Source organism: Marmota marmota, unplaced genomic scaffold (genome assembly GCF_001458135.2).
Source record: "Marmota marmota marmota unplaced genomic scaffold, marMar, whole genome shotgun sequence".
NCBI classification, from domain to species: domain Eukaryota; kingdom Metazoa; phylum Chordata; class Mammalia; order Rodentia; family Sciuridae; genus Marmota; species Marmota marmota.
The window spans coordinates 25,950,905-25,970,008 of NW_025999869.1; the positions used below are offsets into that span (position 1 = coordinate 25,950,905).

Genomic DNA, 19,104 nt, shown 5'->3' on the forward strand with positions numbered 1-19,104 from the left:
GCCCCCAAATTAAAATGATATGATGTTTGTAACTTGCTTTCAAATAATCCAGGGGGTAAATAGGTGGAAAATAAGATATTTGTAGAAAAATGAGATTGTTAATGACTTGGTAATTTTTGAAATCAGATGATTGGTACATGAGTTTCGTATTCCATTGTACTTTTTTGTACAATGTTTAAAATTTTTCTGTAATAAAAAAGGTCAAAAAATTGTTTCAAATGATAATTTATTTATTTTACAATTTAATGACATGGAAAAATGCTCATGAACTGGCAAGGCTATAAAAAGAAACTATAACACACAAGAAACCATTTTGAGGACCAAAGAAAAAAAATTCAACACAATAACTTTTACCTCTTTACGGTGGTATTATGTGTGGCTTCTTTTATCTCCCTCTTTGTGTTTTTTGTTTTCTACGGTGAGTAGGCCACTCCAGAAATACATTTTTTAAAAGTGCTTAACTTGGAATTTGTCAGGACAAGCTCAGTTGTTATGTTCATAGTGTGTTTATTTCTGCTTTGGCTAATCGCTTCCAACCGTCTCTGAGGCTTTCACTGCACAGAGAATCCCCAGATTGGATCATATAAACAACGTACAGTGGACCTAATACAGAAGCACCTTTCTCAGGCCAAGACAGATTGACAGAGCCTACAGTTGTTTACCTCCAGGGGAAAATAATGGAGCAGAAAAAAAATCCTTTGCAAAGATGAGCCTGGAAATGCCCATCTGGGTAAAGGAGCGTTGGATGGGGACTGTCCAGCTACCAGGATAGAGCCATGACCATGGCCATGATGAATGTAGGTTTTGTGCCAATGCATACAAAATCCAAAAGGAACCCTGTGTCACGTGGAAAAACTAATCCTAAGAAAATTAGTTTGTGCTATAAAATATCATTTAGGCTACCAGAGAGTGCGATCCTTGGGTGTGGACCCTCTCCTTCCAAACAAGCAAAGCAGCTTTAAGATTTACACAAACTGAGCTCAATGGAAGAGTGCCAGTCTAGCATGTATGAGGCTCTGGGGTGGATCCCCTGCACCACCAAAATATAAGTAAAAAAAATAAAATAAAAATCACACTACTGAGAAGCTTTAGTTTCCAAAATGCTTTGTCAGCTAACCTGAAAAGTATCTCCCCCGACCTAGCTACCTTTTGTTCCCAGTGAAAATAGACCCACAGAATCCATTTCCCTTCTCTTCTTGCCTTATACCTGCCACTCCCACCCCGGCCACAAATGCATGGACTGTTTTTCCTTGTCCTACACATTTTATATAAGTTCTTACCAACTACATGTTGCTAGGATATGTGAAGAGGAAAAATTATTCTCCGATCTCTCTGATCTGAGGTTTGCAGTACAGAGAAGAAGGAAAGACAGACACCCAGGATCTTCCTGATACCCTCCCCCCATTTTTTGACATTTACTCTTGGGGGGGGGGGTGCGTGTAAATGTGACGTCATCGTTCATGCCAGCATTTTCTTAAACTTAAGGCAATAAATACTAGAAATTCCCATGGGAAAGTCTGATGGCAACACCTTTAAGAGAGTTGCTCTCTAATTCAGGCTGGTGAACAAAAACAAGCCACTTCACGGTTTTGGCAGCAGGACCAGGGCCTTCCGTGAGATTTTGCAGAGATGGGAACTGGCCACAGCCCAGGAGCTAAATTCCTCGTGCTGCCTCACCCCTCAACAGTGGGTTACTTCCCCTGACCTGATGCCCGAAAGGACTGCCCACAGGGGCTGCTGTGTGGGGGTCCAGACTGGACATTATTGAAGGTCAGACTTAGCCCATCTCCTGGTCACCTCTCCTGACTGTAATTTCTGTTTCCACCACAAGAGGCAGCAGCGGCAAAGGCAAGCCTGTCACCCACAGGCTGAGGCCAGGGGCTGGGTAGAGAGGAGCCAGGAACCTGCTATTCCTACCACTCCTGCATCCCTCCTGTTTTCCACCCTGGGCTAAATCAAACAGGTGCTGGGACTGCTTAGCCACAGCTGATTCCACCCAGGGAAGGGCTACTTGGTGTTCTGGTGAACAGATACTGCTCTCAGAAAATACCCAAGCAATTTTTAAGAGCGTGATCAACTGTGGGAATGCTTTAGGGGTATTAGAAGCAATTCCTCCACTTTGGAGAGAACAGGGAAGCAATATGCCATAGTTCTTACAAAAGTGCCTGATCCGAAAGTTCCTTCTAGCTGCAGCCTTGGGAAATTTGCCTCACTTCTCTGGGCCTCGGTTTCCTCATCAGTAACATGAAGATGATAACTCTGTTGACCTACCAGGATGTTGGTGAGAAGACCAAATGATGTCATGGGTGTGGAACAATCTTGGTAAGCATGTCATGTGTGCTTAATGATACTAAGGACATTGGTGGTGCTTTATTTTTCCTGTTCAAATGATGGGTACAAATTCGAGAATGTACACAGTGAATTCTAAATAAGTTCAAAAAAGAACTGAAGGCAAAGGTTAGGAGACGGTATAAAGCAAGTTCTGATATCTGAGCTGACCCCAACGTTCCAAGCAGTCAGACACTGTGCTGCAAATTTGGTGTTGAATCAGCAAGTTTGTGAGCCTTATACTCTTGGCATCTAGCACAGCTTGTGGCACATAGTGGGAGCCTATTAAATATTTTGGAAGGAAGAGAGGAGGGAATTATGATAAAAGCAGCCATATACTCAAAACTTGCTGTGCACCATGCATGCCACTGATGGCTGACATTTTTACATAATTTAACTCTTGTTTTATTACTGCCACTTCATAGATGACATCGAGTCTCCAAAAGGTTAAGTCAGTGTTTTTTTGTTTTTTTTTTTCCTAGCAAACAGATCCAATCCCCAACTCAGCTTTTAAACAAAAACAGCTGAGGCATTTACTCTGGTCAGTAATGAAAATTCAACATTCTTCTGCCATTGATATAACTTATAGGGTGCTTTTCATATTGATTCCTTTTATCTTTGCATTGGAGGCTAAGATAAACCTGTATGCATTTAACTTATTTCAGTCATTTAAAGAAATAAAGAACAAAAGACAAGAATCTGTGTTAAATCAGGCACAATAAGAGGAAACATTTTTAACAAAATATTATGGTAAGAGCTTCAGGTTTCTATAAATCACCCCCACTGAGTTCTGAAATCCTGAAATTACTATTGTTGTGCTATTTAATATTCTCCATCCATAATAGCTGATGAAAATGCAGAACCAGGCCAAATACGGAGTTGGAAATATTTTTAACTTAATTTGGACTCTGCATTACTAAAAGAGCAAAAAAAAAAAAATCAAAACATTCTGGGATTTAACAAATTTAACTACAAATTACAAACCAGGTCCTTTCAACAATTAGATGCCTATATAAAAAGAACGTCTCCCAAATCAAATTTCCCAGATTTTTCACTAACAAATGTCCCTGTGCTTCTTTCTTCAGAACTAGAGCCAGAATGGAAATTGGTGTGAAAATTAGCGAACATTTATGAAGAGCAGACGACAGCAGAGAAAGGGAGGAGAGAAACAGGAAGGCGACATTTGCTATTTATTTGGAATAATTAGCAAAGCAGAACCAGCTGAAGCCTGGCACCATGTACCTTGCCCAAGTGCTGCAGAGGGCTGAGTATTCAAAGGGCCAGCTAAGTGGATGGTTAGGTACAATTTCACGCCTCACTGCACAGCGAAATAAAGGGAAATATTTTTTTTCCAAGTATAATTGAACTTTTGCAGCACCGATGGGCTTTCTTGTTTTGGCCCAGGGAGATTCCAGTTATTTTGAGAGCTGCACGCCTTTAAGTTACAACAAGGGCTTTTTACAACAGACTAGGTAACATGCACATTATATAAAGATTTCTATTATCACCAGAGAATTCACAAATGTTTCTGCATTTTAAATGTTTGCACAAATCCTGCTTTTCATCAGATGTGTGGAAATGAGTTTATTTTCTCAGAAAGCCCAAGATGACTTGGGTTGGGTTTCTCCTGCCCACTGCCCCCGCCCCCATCCCTGAGCTGATGCTATGAGTTGGGTCTGGAAAGGAAAACTAGGAGCAATAGGGGGGAAAAGGGCAGGAAGAGAAGCAGGAATAATTATGATGATCCACATGGATTGAGCACTTACTGCATGCCCTGTATGATTCTGAGTACTGTAGAGACATTCACTGGTTCATGACACTACAGGTAGAAGTTGTTAGTATCTCTGCTATGAGGTTGAGGAAACTGAGGAAGGAGAAGTTAATGAACCCACTGACAGTCACACATTAAGAGGCGAGCTGGTGAGCATCATGGAGTGACTCCCCCAGACATGCCTTCCAAATGTGCACTGGCTGTGCTGGCCACCCCAGCCCCTGCCACAGTGTAAACACAGGGGGTCTGGATGGGAGCAGACGTCTGGTTTATAAACAAGCAAGAGCTCAAACATCTGGCCGTGCTTTGCAGCTGCAGACACCGTGCAGGTATGGGCCCTCTGGCCTGCCTGGTCCACATAGCATAAATATCAGGAGGCTTGCTCCTCCTTAGACACCAGCCTGGGATGGCTGAGACCTCAGGAGAGGAATAAACCTCTCTGTGGGCTTCCTGACAGCTGGTGTGGTTAAGGATGCCAAATAGGGAGAGAAATATGACACCCACACCTCCCCCAAGTCTTTAGGGACTGATTAGTAAATCATGGGCACCTACCCCCCCCACCTTGAATTTTGGTATCACATACATGAAATGTACCACTGTTACCATTTTTAAGTACACCATTCTGTGGCATTATACACAAGCACACTGTTGTGCAACCATCACCAACATCCATCTCTGGAACTTTCTCATCATTCCCAAATGAAACTGTGTCCCAGTTAAACACCAACTTCCCACCCCTCATCCCCCAGCCGCTGGCAACCACCATTGTTCTACTTTCTGTCTCTATGAATTTGCCCAGTTTCAGTACCTCCTATAGAAGTGGAGTCACACAGCATCTTTTGTGAGTGACTTATTTCCTTAGCATAATGACCTCAAGGTTCACGCAGGTCATAGCATGTGTCCATATTTCCTTCTTTGTTAGGGCTCATTAATATACCATTATCCACCTTTTGTTTATGCATTCATCTGGTAATGATCACTTGGGTTGCTTTTACTGCGTTTAGACACAATAAATATCTTTCCCCTAGTGTAATACACAATTACAATCACATTGCAATTTATACGGCAGTCCCTTAGGGTTACCTATGAAGGCTATGGCTGTCACTCTGCCCTGACTGCTGGAAAGTAGGGATGCTGGTTCTGAGATATGCTAGAGCACCTCACTTTAACCTCAAGAACATGGAAACTGGATTTTTAAGGGTCAGCTCCTAAATTTTTAAATTGATGATAATCCAAATGCTTTAACACATTGGTCCAGAAGCTGATTTTGACCTTAAAATCCTCAGTGTTATGTCAGTCTTACAATAATTCCTTGCAGTAGGGTTTTTTAAACAAGGAAGCAGAGTTCAGAGAATTTAAGTGAGTTGCCCACGGTCACGAAACAGTGCCTTGAATGGAAAATTTCAGCTCTAAGCTCAGTCTCTTTCCCAAATCCATCACGGCTTATGTGAAAATGCTTTGTAAATGACAACATGGGCTGTGTGATTGTTAACACGAGCGAAGAGGTGGCTTTGAGCAGAACCCTAAAAAAGAGTTCCTTAGACTTAAAAGGCACATCCAAAGTCCAGCCAAGAGGGGGACATGGGTCTTATTAAGCACTCCTGACCTCCCAGTGGCAAAAGTAGAACAGCACTTCCACCTCCGAACTCTGTACAGTGTGTACATTGAACCTATCAAAAAACGAGGGTTGGCTTTCCAGTTGTTAATCAGGGAGATGACTTCTCAGAGGGATCCTGTGGTAAGCTCTGAGGCTTACAGTTTTCAGGCTCTGGTGTTCTGGGAACAGCAGGCTGTCATTAACCCTTAGGGTGCAAAGGCCAGACATTCCTTAGCTTGACCCGGCTCCCTAAAACCCGAGATGCTGGGTTCCTCCAGGGGCAGGAAGGGGATAAATGGTGCATCTGTTTTCTTTCTCAGGAGGTCAGGAGCTCAGGCACGGGTTTAAAAGCATTCTTTACACAGCGGCAGATAACCCCTCTGACACAGGCCCTCACATAAGCCCGCTGTGCAACGTCCTGGGGCCATCCTGAGGAAGCAGACCCTTGGCACCCACAGAAAGGTAGGACCACTGCCAGGATGTGCAAAAGAAAAAGGCTCTCTATGACATTGGTATGGTTTCTGGGCCCCTCTAGATTATTCTAGAATGTTCTGAGCCCTTTGTAGATCCCTGCCCCTGTGGGGATTGGGATGGGGCAATATGATAGCTCTGAATACTGAAAACAGTAGATTATCTAATATGTTAGAAGGTGGTTATCTAATATGTTAGAAGGAGGGATCAGACTGTCGGAAGCAGGGAGATTTGGGATAGTAAATTTTAAGCATTGACTGACAGGGAGAGCATGGTGATGACCAGCTGTCTTCCTGTGCAGCTTCCTGTTCAACTCCAGAACTCGGGTCTGAGCCTCTACAGAGCACACTTGGGAGGACAATGCACAGCAAAGCCTTTGCCCTTCCAGGAGGTGCCTCCACTTCCGAATCATTTTGTTTATATGACCCCATTCCTTCAGCGTCCTCTCTGCCTCCTCTCATTCCTGAATGACATTTTGGTGAATGACCCCCATGAATCCCAATTTGAGAGACCCTGGTCTCCTTCCTAAGCTATGGATCTCAGAGCATCTTGATCCAGAGTCACCCACCATCATCAACAGTCCCAAGAGCCTTCTAAACGTCACTCCAACCTCCTCCCTCTGCTTGGCCTCTGTTTTAGTCAGTTTTTGTGTTGCAGTGATCAAAAGAACTGACAAGAAAACTTAAGGGAAGGAATATTTATTTTGGCTCATGGTTTTAGAGGTTTAGTCCACTGTCAGCTGACTCCATAACTCTGGGCCCCAGGTGAGGCAGAACATCATGGCGGAAGGTTATGGCCGAGGAAAGTCGCTCAGGACATGGCAACCAGAAAGAGCTCCATTTACCAAGGACAAATTATAAAGCATAATTCACACCCCCAGTGACCTACTTCCTCCAACCGTACCCTCCCTGCCTATAGCTACTGCCCAGCTAATACATACTAGTGGATTTAGCCACCGATTAGTTTATACCTCTGAAAATTTTTGACTTATCCCACATAGAGTTTTTTGGGGACACCTCATTTCTAAGCCATAGCATTTGTTTCTGAATCTTTAAAATGGGAACATTAATAGGACCCATAGGGTTGTATATTAGTTGGTTTCCCGCTGCTACAATGAAATACCTGAGGCTGGATACTTTATAAAGAAAAGATCTTTATTGAGCCCACAAGTTCTGGAGGTCCAAGAGCATGGAGCCATCATCAGTTCAGGTCTGGTGAGGACCTTATGGTAATGGTATCATAAAGGTGAATGGCATGTAACAATGGCAAGAGCAGAGGTAATAATGTAGAGAGACAGGGAGCCATAGAGTGGGGAGGGGCTCTTTTATAACTGCTCACTCTTGAGAGATCTAACTTAAAGTCCCAGGAGAATTTTAATCCCTTCCAAGGAGAGTGCTCCCAATGACCTAACCACCTCCCCCATAGGCCCACCTTTTAAAGGTACCCTACTACCTTTCAGCACTGCCACATTCAGGACTGAGTTGCCAACACAGGTATCTTTGAAGAACACACTCAAACCTTTCCAAACACAGCAGGCTATAAGAATTAGATGAGCTGATATGTCTGCAGTACTTAGGACGGGACTTGTCAGCCACTGATCATAGTAGGACTAGCACTTGACATAGTAGCTTGTTTTTCAAAGCTTAACTTGGTTTTATTTTTTCCTTGAACTGTCATAAAAGAGACAGCCAACCTTTCTTCATTGATCATTCTAAGTTTTCTAAGCTAGTGCTTTCAAACATAGCTGCAGAAAATTGAGGCTTGGGCACTCCTATCTTAGTACCATCTGGTAGACAGAGGGTGCAGGATGACTCACAATCCCAAACCCCAGCCCTGGGCATCAGAAGCCCCATATTCTGGGTCTCACCAGTCCTTGAGCCAAGTATAAGGTTGTTTCCTGGGTAGCTGATATATTTGGCCACACTGAAAAGCATCCAAGCCATGGTCAGAGTCCATGTGGAGTTGAGCGTATGTCTTTATGGGATCCATAACATTTCCTGTTCAACTGAGACGGACTGTCAGAGCAGTTCTTACCCAACCAGGCTGGGCTGAACAGAGGGACAGCCATGTGTGAGGGTTAACTTGTTACATGGAAGGCTGAGTAGACAGAAGAATAGATAGAAGAATCAGAAGATGTCAGATTGTGTCCCTAATCTATCTATGTGACTGTCGGACAAAGTAGAGCCTCAGTTTTACCACATGTAACAGTCCCTAGCTTTGGAGATTTCTTTTGATAAATAAGTAAAATAATATATACATAGTATTTAGTCAGATTTCCATCACTGTGACAAAATACCTGAGATAAACAATTTACAAGGAGGAAAGGTTTATTTGGACTCCCGGTTTCAGTCCATTGTCATGTCAGTCAGCTCCACTGTTTTGGGGCCTGTTGCAAGGCAGAACATCATGGCGGGAAGCGCATGGTGGAGCAAAGCTGATCACCTCTTGGTGGCTAGAATGCAAAAAGAGAAAAAGGGGCCAGGACTCCCAATCCCCTTCAAAGGCACACCCCCAGTGACCCAACTTCTTTCCAGTAGGCCCCACTTGCTAAAGGTTCTACCACCTCCCAAGAACACCACAGACTGGGGACCAAGCCCTTAACACATGGGATCAAATTTATAACAGACAGGATTTATTTTGAAGAATAAGTAAAATTACATGTATGCATAAATACATACATGTATTTATATGTATATACACATATATAAATATATTGTGAAGTGTTGTAAGGGAGAGATGTCAGATGATGGTAAATGTGAGAATATATATATATATATATATATATATATATATGCACGTGTGTGTGTGTGTGTGTGATATAAAATGCAAAGGCAGCAGGCACTACTGTTACTACTGTTGTCACAAGTTTAGGTTGCATGAACCCATAAAACAGTTGTGTTGAGACATGTGGCCTAAATTCATCCTGTGTTGGAGTTCCGTATTTTGTACCACCTCCCCTTCAGAGGGAGCTTGCCCATTGATCCTTTTCTGAATCCACATTTTCAGGGGCACAAATAGAAACTTTTGCTGCTTGGACCAAGGAGGTCTGAGGAGAGAGAGACCTCTGATGCCTAGACAAGTTGGCCTGGTCTTTTAGAAGTGCATGGGCCTTGCCATTCCCTGCCCTTGAGGCCACCCTTCTGCCCCTCTGAGCCAGCAACCTCCATGTTTCAAACACTCCCAGATGTCTGCTCTGGGCTTACTCTTGGCTGAGGGTTGGGGACCCAGGGTGCCCCCCCCCGTTGCCTGCCTTAGGGAATGTTCTTTAGAAATACAAAGAGGCAATTTCCACAAAGGGTGACACCTGATGTGCACTTTGGTGCTATTTGGTTGTTCAGTTGGAGGGGTAGGGTGTCAGAGAGGAGCTCAAATTTGCCAAGGGAGTGAAAGATGCACAGAAATTCTCCAGGTCTATCAAATGTCTATACCCCACTGTGCCCCTCCTTTGTGGTTCCTGCCAGAGCCACACACCTCTTCTCTTATTATTGACTTAATATTATTCTTTAAATTGACCCATGTTTTTTTACTTAAAGTTATTTTTAAAAGTAAACGTTATACACTCTGGTAAATAGAAAACCAGTTTCACTTACCCAAAATAGAAAGTAACTCTAAAAATAAATACAAGAAAGGGAAGTTATTAAATTATTACCAGATACTGCAGCGAGCTGGAGGCTTGGAGTCTGAGGCTGGCTCTCTCTGTGTGTTAAAAAAGCGTGGGGGGAGGGGATGAGCAGGCCCTAGAGATAATTATGGACACACTAGCATCAGCATGAGATCTTCTCTTCCACATCATTGCAGAAGATCAGGAAGGGGGTCAACTTCATTTCATGTCCCAGCTGTGCATCATGTATGAACTTTCCCTGGGGGGCACGCCCCTCATTTGGGAGAAGTTGCCAGAGCTGGAAAGATTCCCAGTGCCAGAGAGAGATCAAGGGCTTTGAGGTGTGGTTGTGGGTTCATGGAGGAGGTGGAAGGTAATGAACTGAGCTCCAGGTGTGAAGAGGAACAGGGATGATGGTGAATGAAAGAATATCAACCATAACTTCAGCCCACACTTCCTGAAGGGTCTTCCCCAGGGCCAGGCACCACCTGCAGGAACATTGTTTAATTTTCACTGTGTCTCAAGAGGGAGCTGCCTCTTGAGACTACCCACAAAACACAGTATTTGCACACAATCCTAAATCAGCCCACATCTTGCTCAAACCTAGGCTTCCCTGCCCCTTAACTCTGGAGCCTGGACCACAGGAGTGTGGGCTTGGGATGTGCCTGTTCATCCTCCCAGATCTTCCCAGCATCCCGGGGGCTAGGCAGATACAAGACCCTGTGCTTCTGAGGTGGCACTATCTGAGGTCCTGAAGTCTATGGTTCCTCTCCATTGTGTGCCTTATGTTTAATTTATAAATTCCCAACTTCTTAAAATTAAAAAAATTATTATGGTAAATTATACATGACATTGATCATCTTAGTCATTTTTAGTTTTTGCAGTGCTACGGATAGACCCCAGAGCCTCATGCACGCTAGGCAAAGTGTTTAAACACTGAGCGACTCCCCCAACCCCATCTTAATGATTTTTAATCAGCTTATTCAATGGTATTAAGTACATTCACACTGTGTGTCACCGTCACCAGTACCCACTTCCAGAACTGTTTCAACTTCCCAAGCTGGTACTGTCCTCATTAAACACTAACTCCCACAGACCCTGGAAACCATCATTCCTTCTGTCCCAATCAATTTGACTATTCTGGGCACTTCATATAAATAGAACCATATAGTATTTGTCATTTTGTGACTGGTTTGTTTACTTAGTAAAATGTCCTCAAGGTTCATCCATGTAATAGCGTATGTCAGAATTTCTTTCCTTATTTTTTTTCCCTCTTTGAGATGGGATCTCATTACGTTTCTCAGGCTGGCTTCAAACCTCTGGGCTTAAGTGATTCTCCTACCTCAGCTTCCTGAGTAGCTGGGCCCATAGCCCCATGCCATTGTGTGACCTTCTGAATAATATTTTGCTTGCATGCATAGACCATAATTAGTTTATGCATTCACCTGTTGATGGACACTTGAGTGGCTTCCAGATTTTGGCTCTTGTGAATAATGCTGTTATGAATATGTACAAAAATCGATTTGAGGGGCTGGGGATGTGGCTCAAGCGGTAGCCACTTGCCTGGCATGTATGCGGCCCGGGTTCGATCCTCAGCACCACATACAAACAAAGATGTTGTGTCCGCTGAAAACTAAAAAATAAATATTAAAAATTCTCTCTCTCTCTCTCTCAAAAAGAAAATCGATTTGAGTTTTTACTTTCAATTCTTTTGGCATATGCCTAGGGGTGGATAAGTTCCCAACTTTAAACATAATTAGAAAGGACCTCATTACCTGTAGGACACTGCCCAATGAATAAGCTCCCTCTGTTCATCTCCTACCCATCCCTCCTTGGTTCCAGCCTAGTTTGCTTGAACAGCATTCTTATCTTCACTCTGATACAGTTGTCCCTTGCCATCTGTGGGATTGATTCTAGGACCCCCCTCAGAGACCAAAATCTAAGAATGCTCAAATCCTTTATGTAAAATGGCCTAGTATTTGCATATAACCTACACATACCCTCCTGTATATGTTAGATAATCTCTGTACTAGTTATAATACCTAATACAATGTAAGTGCTATGTGAATGGATGTTACACTGCGTTGTCTTTGTGAAAAATGCCAAGAAAAAAGTCTGTACATGTTTCATATGGATGCAATTTTTTCTCTAAATATTTTCAATCTGTGGTTGGTTGAACCTGCACATTAGGACCCTGCAGATATGAACAGCCAACTGTGTTGTTTTTATAAGCCCTACCACATTGTACAAAGGACTATAATACATATGTGTTCAACCCAAATTCTGAAAGTGTATCAGTTCCAGGAATAAGTGTGAGATGAAAAGGAGGAGACGGGCATCTCACCCGTGGCCCTAGGGAAAGTCCCCAGCCACGCACCGTTGGGTGAGCCCAGTGCAAGGCAGGCAGCTGAGACCTGGCCTTATATCTGGCAGTATTACTGACAGAGCCTAGGGTAGTTCTGCCATCTGCTCCTTTCTTCAGAAAGCCCCTGCCCTGTCAGCAGAACCATCAAGCTGACCATCTCCCAGGCAAGATGCTTGCAGCTGGTGATAACCAGAATCAGTCTTGGGAAGGAGATGGGGCGCTCCTCCCTGAGAGTCCTAATGGCCATGCAGGGATGGGCTGCAGAAACATCTCCAGTGATTCATCTAAGCAGCCCACTGTGCAGAGGCCTAAAGGGAAATTTCATCACGCTAACATGGTTTTATTTTTATTTTTCTTAGGCATCTCTTCTCACTCGTCTTTTATTCTAATCATCATAATATGGTCCGTTCATTTTTAAACGTTTCCACCCCATTTATCTAACAGTGCAAGTGATCACTACAGCCAACTAAATCAGTCCATTTAAATTCCAAGTACTTCATTCTCTCCACATCCAGGGCATGCAGACATCTGCCAGACAAACACAGAGCAGCTGTAGATCAAACTCATAAGTTAATGGAAAGTCCTGGTTGATCAACATCTGGTTCAGCCCTTCCGCAAGGGTCCTCCTTAGGCCTGTAGCTTGCTTTGAGATGACCATCTAGGGTTTGCACCTTCCTCCTCTGGTGAAGTTACCATGAGGTCTTCATTTCATCTGGCTTCACATTCCCTGACCCTGTGTCCTATTAGCCAGGAGCTAGTATCTTCAAGCAAACACAGTACCCATCAACTGAGCAGCCTGGGCTCCTATGATTACAGACTTCTGCAAGCCCAGCCCACAAATTAGAACTGTCTTCCTTGCTCTAAGGACTGCCTAGAATGGTCCAGAACTCTGTGAAGCAGGTATTGTGCCAAGGTTGTAAAGATGTCCAATTCCCCACCCAAAGCTGAAGTCCACCTTCAATCCAGAAGCCACGGCAAGCAGCCAATATTGAGCAGCAGATCAGGATACAAAGATGCAGAAGGTACAAATCTGAGCTCCTTAACAGGCCAAAGGGAGAGATAGAAAACAGACAGAATGTGAGACAGAAAGGTGGATGGAAACCAGAATGTGAATCAAAGATAAGGCCATTGGGGGAAATGCCTGGCTTTTGGTACCCAAGCATCTTGCTTGACTGGAAACCCAGAAATAAATCCAGGGTTCCTGGAGAGCTGCTTGCCCAGAAGCATCTGGACTCTCACAGAAAACAGTGGCTTTCTACATTTGGATTTGGATGCCGCCTGTCCCACAGAGCCAGCCTCTGGGGCCCCGCTCTGAAAGTCATACTGGGAAAAGCCTGTCTGAAGTCTGCAGTGATTGCTGGGAGCCTTCAGAAGCCCCAAAGTCGAGCCGTCACCTATTCAACACCGTGGGCCTTGGTGGCCAGGGAGAGATTGTGGTCCTAGGTCTGGCTGATTTCTAAAGGCAGCAAATGGCTTGCCTTCAAACATGCCTTTTGAATGCAACCCAACCAATCCAAATCCCATGTCCCAACCAATAAGTTTATCTAACTCTAACACTCCAAATCAATAGTTCTCCTGCCCTAAATCACTACAAAGACAGGCACCAAACAACGAGGGACCAATCTGTAGCCCAAAACCTGCAAGAATTACTTAACTGTGCAATCCTCACCTTGCTCAGCTTGCCTTCCCTGCCCTGCCCCTTCCTTCCCAGGAAAGCTCTGGCCCTTGCTCTCTGCCGTGTCTTCCTCTCTTGACCCCCCTGATGCTTCCACATGTGGCCCGGCTTTTCTTTCGAGGTGGTTTTCTCCACATCTGTCATCCTTTTTTTTTTCCCCCTATTGAATATTTTATTTCAAAATTCAGCCTCTGATGTCATAATTACAAAATATTTAAAAATCAACATTTTATAAGGATGCTGCCACATTAAAAAAAAAATCACCTCTTCCTAAACTTTTGGTTTCTACAGATTTATAGATACCATGTTTGTTTTATATGGACTTTGAGAATGGAATGAATTGAAATGAATTTAAATTTCTTCCTTAGTTCATGTCTTTTTATCTTCCTACTATCTGTCTTTGGCAGCTCTTGAATAAATTCTACCTTTCTGGGATATTTGTAAGGTTCTATAATTTGTTTCTTTTTTTTTACATGCTCCATAATCTCATTTTTCAGTTGTTCTTGATCATGTGACTTGTAATCAGGGTTCAAAACAATAATGGTCTTTACTGCATCAGGGCTGCTGACAACAGCTGACTCTGAAAGGAAGGGTGCTCCATCGAGGCACTTTCTACCTCAAATGGCCCAATGCAGTAAACAGAGGATAATATGATGTCATCTGATCTTGCAACAAACCAGAAATAGCCATCTTTCTCCCTACACCCTCTGTCACCTGTGACATAGGAGTTGTCTTGTAGAGTTGAAGCTATTTTTGAGGAATTATCTACATAATGAGTAAAGGCAAAATGGTCAGTTAGGTAGAAGAACTTGGATTCCAATATCTCCTTGTTCAGGAGGCAGAATATTGCCGTTTTCATCTAAAATCTTAACATCAAAAGCAGGAGAAGGTTTTCCCACTGAGCCAGGCTTATTTTTTCATTCTCTTAAATTTCCACAGATTAGCACTGTTTCTGTCTGTATCCCTTCATAGATATCCAGGCTGGTCCTATTTCTCCATTGTTTTATCATTTCTGGAATGACTAGCGCCCTAGCACTCATGCACTGCTTTAAGCTTTGAATTTATAGCTGCATGTATCATTCTGTATAAGCATTTGGTATTCAGTAGGTGCTGAACAGAAAATAGTGATGGGAAACTTGGAGAGTGTTTGTAAGATGGAAATTGACCCAAAATGGGCAAATGGTGTGCAGATATGCATGTTCCTTGGATCCTTGGAGAAGCGAAACTATTCCATGCAGATTTTACCCAGCTTGTGTCTAAGGTATACCACATCATATCCGAGGGTGTCAAATCCAGGCAGAATCTTCCATTTATAGATAATCCTAAACCAAAACTGCTGCGGGTGTGTATGATCAATTTAGGAGGTCCAGTTCTTGCACTGGTAAAGTAAATTGCCATCATCTCAGGGTGTTTTGTCTTCACACAGGTGTGGCTGTCACAGGCATGTTTCATCATCTCCTTGAGGTGTTCCCAACCCTCTCTGGAGTTTAGAGACACAATTAGCTTGGAGTGGACATTTTCACATTTAGATACCATCCATTGCTGGGCCACTGTGTCACTGGTAATAATGCACTTTGCTTTTGAAGACTGTAGTGTGTAGAGGAGGTCTTTCTGGGTCAGCTGAGTGGTTCCTGGGATAAGAACTGTCCCAGCAGGAGTTGGGATCAGGTTCATGTTCCTCCAAGTCAAAGAATGAACACCATGATTGCTGCTGAGGTGAGCAAGTGAGCAGGAATTTTATTAAAAAGGAAAGTGAGAGAAAGATTCAGAATCCTGGCACAGTGTGCTTGGGAGGGGCAAGAGTGCCCCACATCTGTCATCTTACCATACCTGATTAAAATAAAACCCTGGGTGCATTTAAAAATAATCTCAAAGACAAAGAGGGGCTGGTGGAGGGACGAGTTCTCTGTCTCTGGAGAGAGAGAGAGAGAGAGAGAAAGCTGCATGCAGAAGCTATGTGAAAGGAGCTTGAGGGACATCATTTTGCATGAGGGACGTGGCTAATCCACCGTGATCTTCAGGAAGGTCAAATGAGACCCAACCATGGTAAGTCTCCAGGGACCCATCTCAGGGTGGACAAGGGAGCAAGGTGGGTCTGAAGCTTCAAACTGCAGACTCCAGGCACACTTGGGCCCTATTCCAAGAAAGTGTGATTCAGTAGGTCTTGGGTGGAGCCTGGGAATTTGTCTTCACTGCTTCTCAGCTACATCTGATGCATAGCCAGATATGGGTTATACATTACAAAATGTAAGGCATTGTCAATTTTAATAATATTAACAATGGCAGCAGCAATAATAGCTACCATTCACGGAGTGCTTCAGTGCCAAGTGCTGGTTATGCATCATTCCTAATTCCCACAACACTGCCAGCTAGGGCTTGAACATGTCCCCAGCCCAAAATTCATGTGTTGGAAACTTAATCCTGAATACAATGGTATTGAGAGGTGGGACCTTTAAGTGGTGAGTAGATGAGGAGGGCTGTGCCCCATAAATGGATTAATTCTGTTATCACAGGATTAGTTATTGCAGAAGTGGGTTCCTTATTAAAAGGACGTGGTCAGCCTGATTTTCCTCTTTGCCATGTGTGCTGGCCCTTCCAGTATGTTGTGATATGTCATGAAATGGCCTCTCCACATACTGGCACCATGCTCTTGGACTTCCTTGTCTCTAGAATCACAAGCCAAATACAACTTCTATTGCTTATCATTTACCCAGTCTGTGGTATTCTGTTGTAAAAGCAGAAAACAGATCAAGATATCCTTTAAAGGGATTATTATTTCCATTTTATAGTCAGAAAACTGAGGCTTAGGCTGGTTATGCAATGTGCCCAAGGTCACCCAGGTTGTCAATGAGAGAGGTGGGAAGTCCAGTCTGATCCCAAAGCCAGTACCATTACTCTTCTTATGTCAGTCATCTCTGATCAGTCTATGGGCTAATTAATGATACCTGGTATTCCATGAAAACTCATTGAGCAGGACTCTTAGGGCTCTTACACAGATCTCCAGCATCCCTCTGGGGTTTGTTTATGGTTGCTGAAAAACAAGCAACTTGCTGACTGTAGTGGTGCATACCTGTATTCCCAGCAACTCAGGAGGTTAAGGCAGGAGAATCATGAGTTTAAAGCCAGCCTCAGCAACTTAGTGAGACCCTGTCTCAAAATTAAAAATTGAAAAAGAGGGGGCAGGAATGTGGCTCAGTGGTTATGCACCCCCTGGGCTCAAAGCTGAGTACCCAAAACAAACAAACAAAAAACCAAGCACTTTGAGAACCTTGGGATAAAGATGCTGAACAATCATATCAGATTATTAGTTTTGCATTCAAATGAGTTCATTTTTCTTAATAAGATCTAACTATTTTTATTCCCCACAACCTCATGAAACAGTGTTCAGCACTAGTGTCTACACACAGCCCCCATCTTACCCCCTGCAAAAGGAAAGCAGAGTTCAGATAAGAGGCTTGAGGTCATTCTCAGTCAGGAAAATGAACTTACTTTGAAAAAATTCTTTAGAACAAGAGCTCTTAACCTGGCTGCAGGAAATTCTCAAAACACATGAGATTTTGCATGAATAGGCACTTCTGTCTGTGCCCTGAGCTTTAATCAGGGTCTCAAAGGAGCCCCAGAGAGCCAGAATCTTGACTCAATTTCTTTCATAATTAACTTTAAGGGTTCCCCTGCTTAGTTCTTCTTTCCTTGTTTTCAGTGAAACTAGAACTTGTTCCCCAAACAGGCATCCAGTGAAATGGAGTTCACAAATATGTTATGGTAATACAGTAGTAGGCTACATAATATAAATCTAAATGGTTCCATTCCTTTATCATATTCATAACTAAGTAATTATTTTATTGAAGTTCAACACTTCCCTCCTTCCTGAAATCTTGGCATCTTCTGAGATGTAAAAATAAAAAATTTAGGGATGGGGCTGTAGCTCAGTGGTAGATTGCTTGACAAGCAAGCATCAAACCCTGGGTTTGATCATCAGCACTGAAGAAAATAAAATAAAGTAAAAATAAAAATTCATATTGAAATAGTCAACCTGTCCTACTTCTTTCTTAATCCTTCTAACTGCAGGGGAATGTGGCTTACTGCAGAGTAATTATATTGTGGACATTATTTTAGTAAATAAATATTAATCAAGGTTGGGGATATAGTTCAGTGGTAGAGTGTTTGTCTAGCTGGGTTCCATCCTAGTACCACGTGCACAAATTGATAAATAAGTAAATATTTATCAATTCACATACCACATTTTTAGTAAGTCCAGTTCCCAGCACTGATTTAGGTACAGGAGATTCCAGTGCAAACAAACCAATAAAGAAGCCAGTTGTTCTCAAGAAACTTGCATTTCAATGGGGGAATATAGATTATAAACCATAAATCATGAATTAGAGAATGAGAGAGAGAGAGAGAAGGTAGTAATAAACATGTATTAGTTCCCTGTGGCTGCTATAACAAAACCCCACAAATCTGGTGGCTTAAAACAGCAGAAGTTTATTTCACTATTCTAGAGGCCAAACGACTAACATTAAGGTATTGGTAGGGCTATGTTCCCTCTAAAAGCACTAAAGGAGGATTCTTGCTTACCTCTCTCTTAGCTTCTGGTGGTTGCCAGCAATCCTTGACTTGTAGACTCACCAATTTAATTTCTTCCTGAGTCATCACAGGGCATTTTCCCTGGGTCTGCCTCTGTGTCTAAATTCCCTCATCTTATGTGAACACCAATCACGGGGTTAGGATCCACCCTAATCCAGTGAGAATTTATCTTAATTGATTATATCTAGAAAGACTCAATTTCCAATAAGAACACCTTTCTATGCAGCAGGAAGTTAAGGCTTCCCATTTGTATTTTGTGGGGGACACAACATAACCCTAACAAGTAAAGAAATTTAAGTGGCTACAAGGGAGACAGAGTGACAAATGCTAGCATGACCAGCCAGTTTCCTTGGAGGAGATGCCACTGGAGCAGAAACCTAAATGAAGAGAAGGAATAAGCCATGAGGACATCTAGGTGAAGGAATTTGAGGCAGAGACATCCAATTAAGCCCTGCCTGCATGTTTAACTCTCAGAAACCACAAAATGATAAATGTTTGTTGTTTGAACCATTAGTTCTGGGATAATTTGTTGGGAGCTGTCAATAACACACAGTTACCCTGTATTGACCTTGTCTTTGTATTTGATTACTACTGATGTATAACAAATTACCTCTGATTTGGCAGCTTAAAACTTCTTTCTTTCTTTCTTTCTTTCTTTCTTTCTTTCTTTCTTTCTTTCTTTCTCTCTCTCTCTCTCTCTCTCTCTCTC

The 19,104-nt window shown here is 42.9% G+C and overlaps 1 protein-coding gene and 1 pseudogene across 1 annotated transcript in view; both read right to left on the reverse strand.

The window, feature by feature from the left end:
• Col23a1 (collagen type XXIII alpha 1 chain) overlaps positions 1–19,104 on the reverse strand; it is a 354,581-nt gene that overhangs the window by 238,449 nt on the left and 97,028 nt on the right. The gene's annotated exons all lie outside the window — the stretch shown is intronic.
• LOC125610843 lies at positions 12,417–19,093 on the reverse strand (annotated as a pseudogene).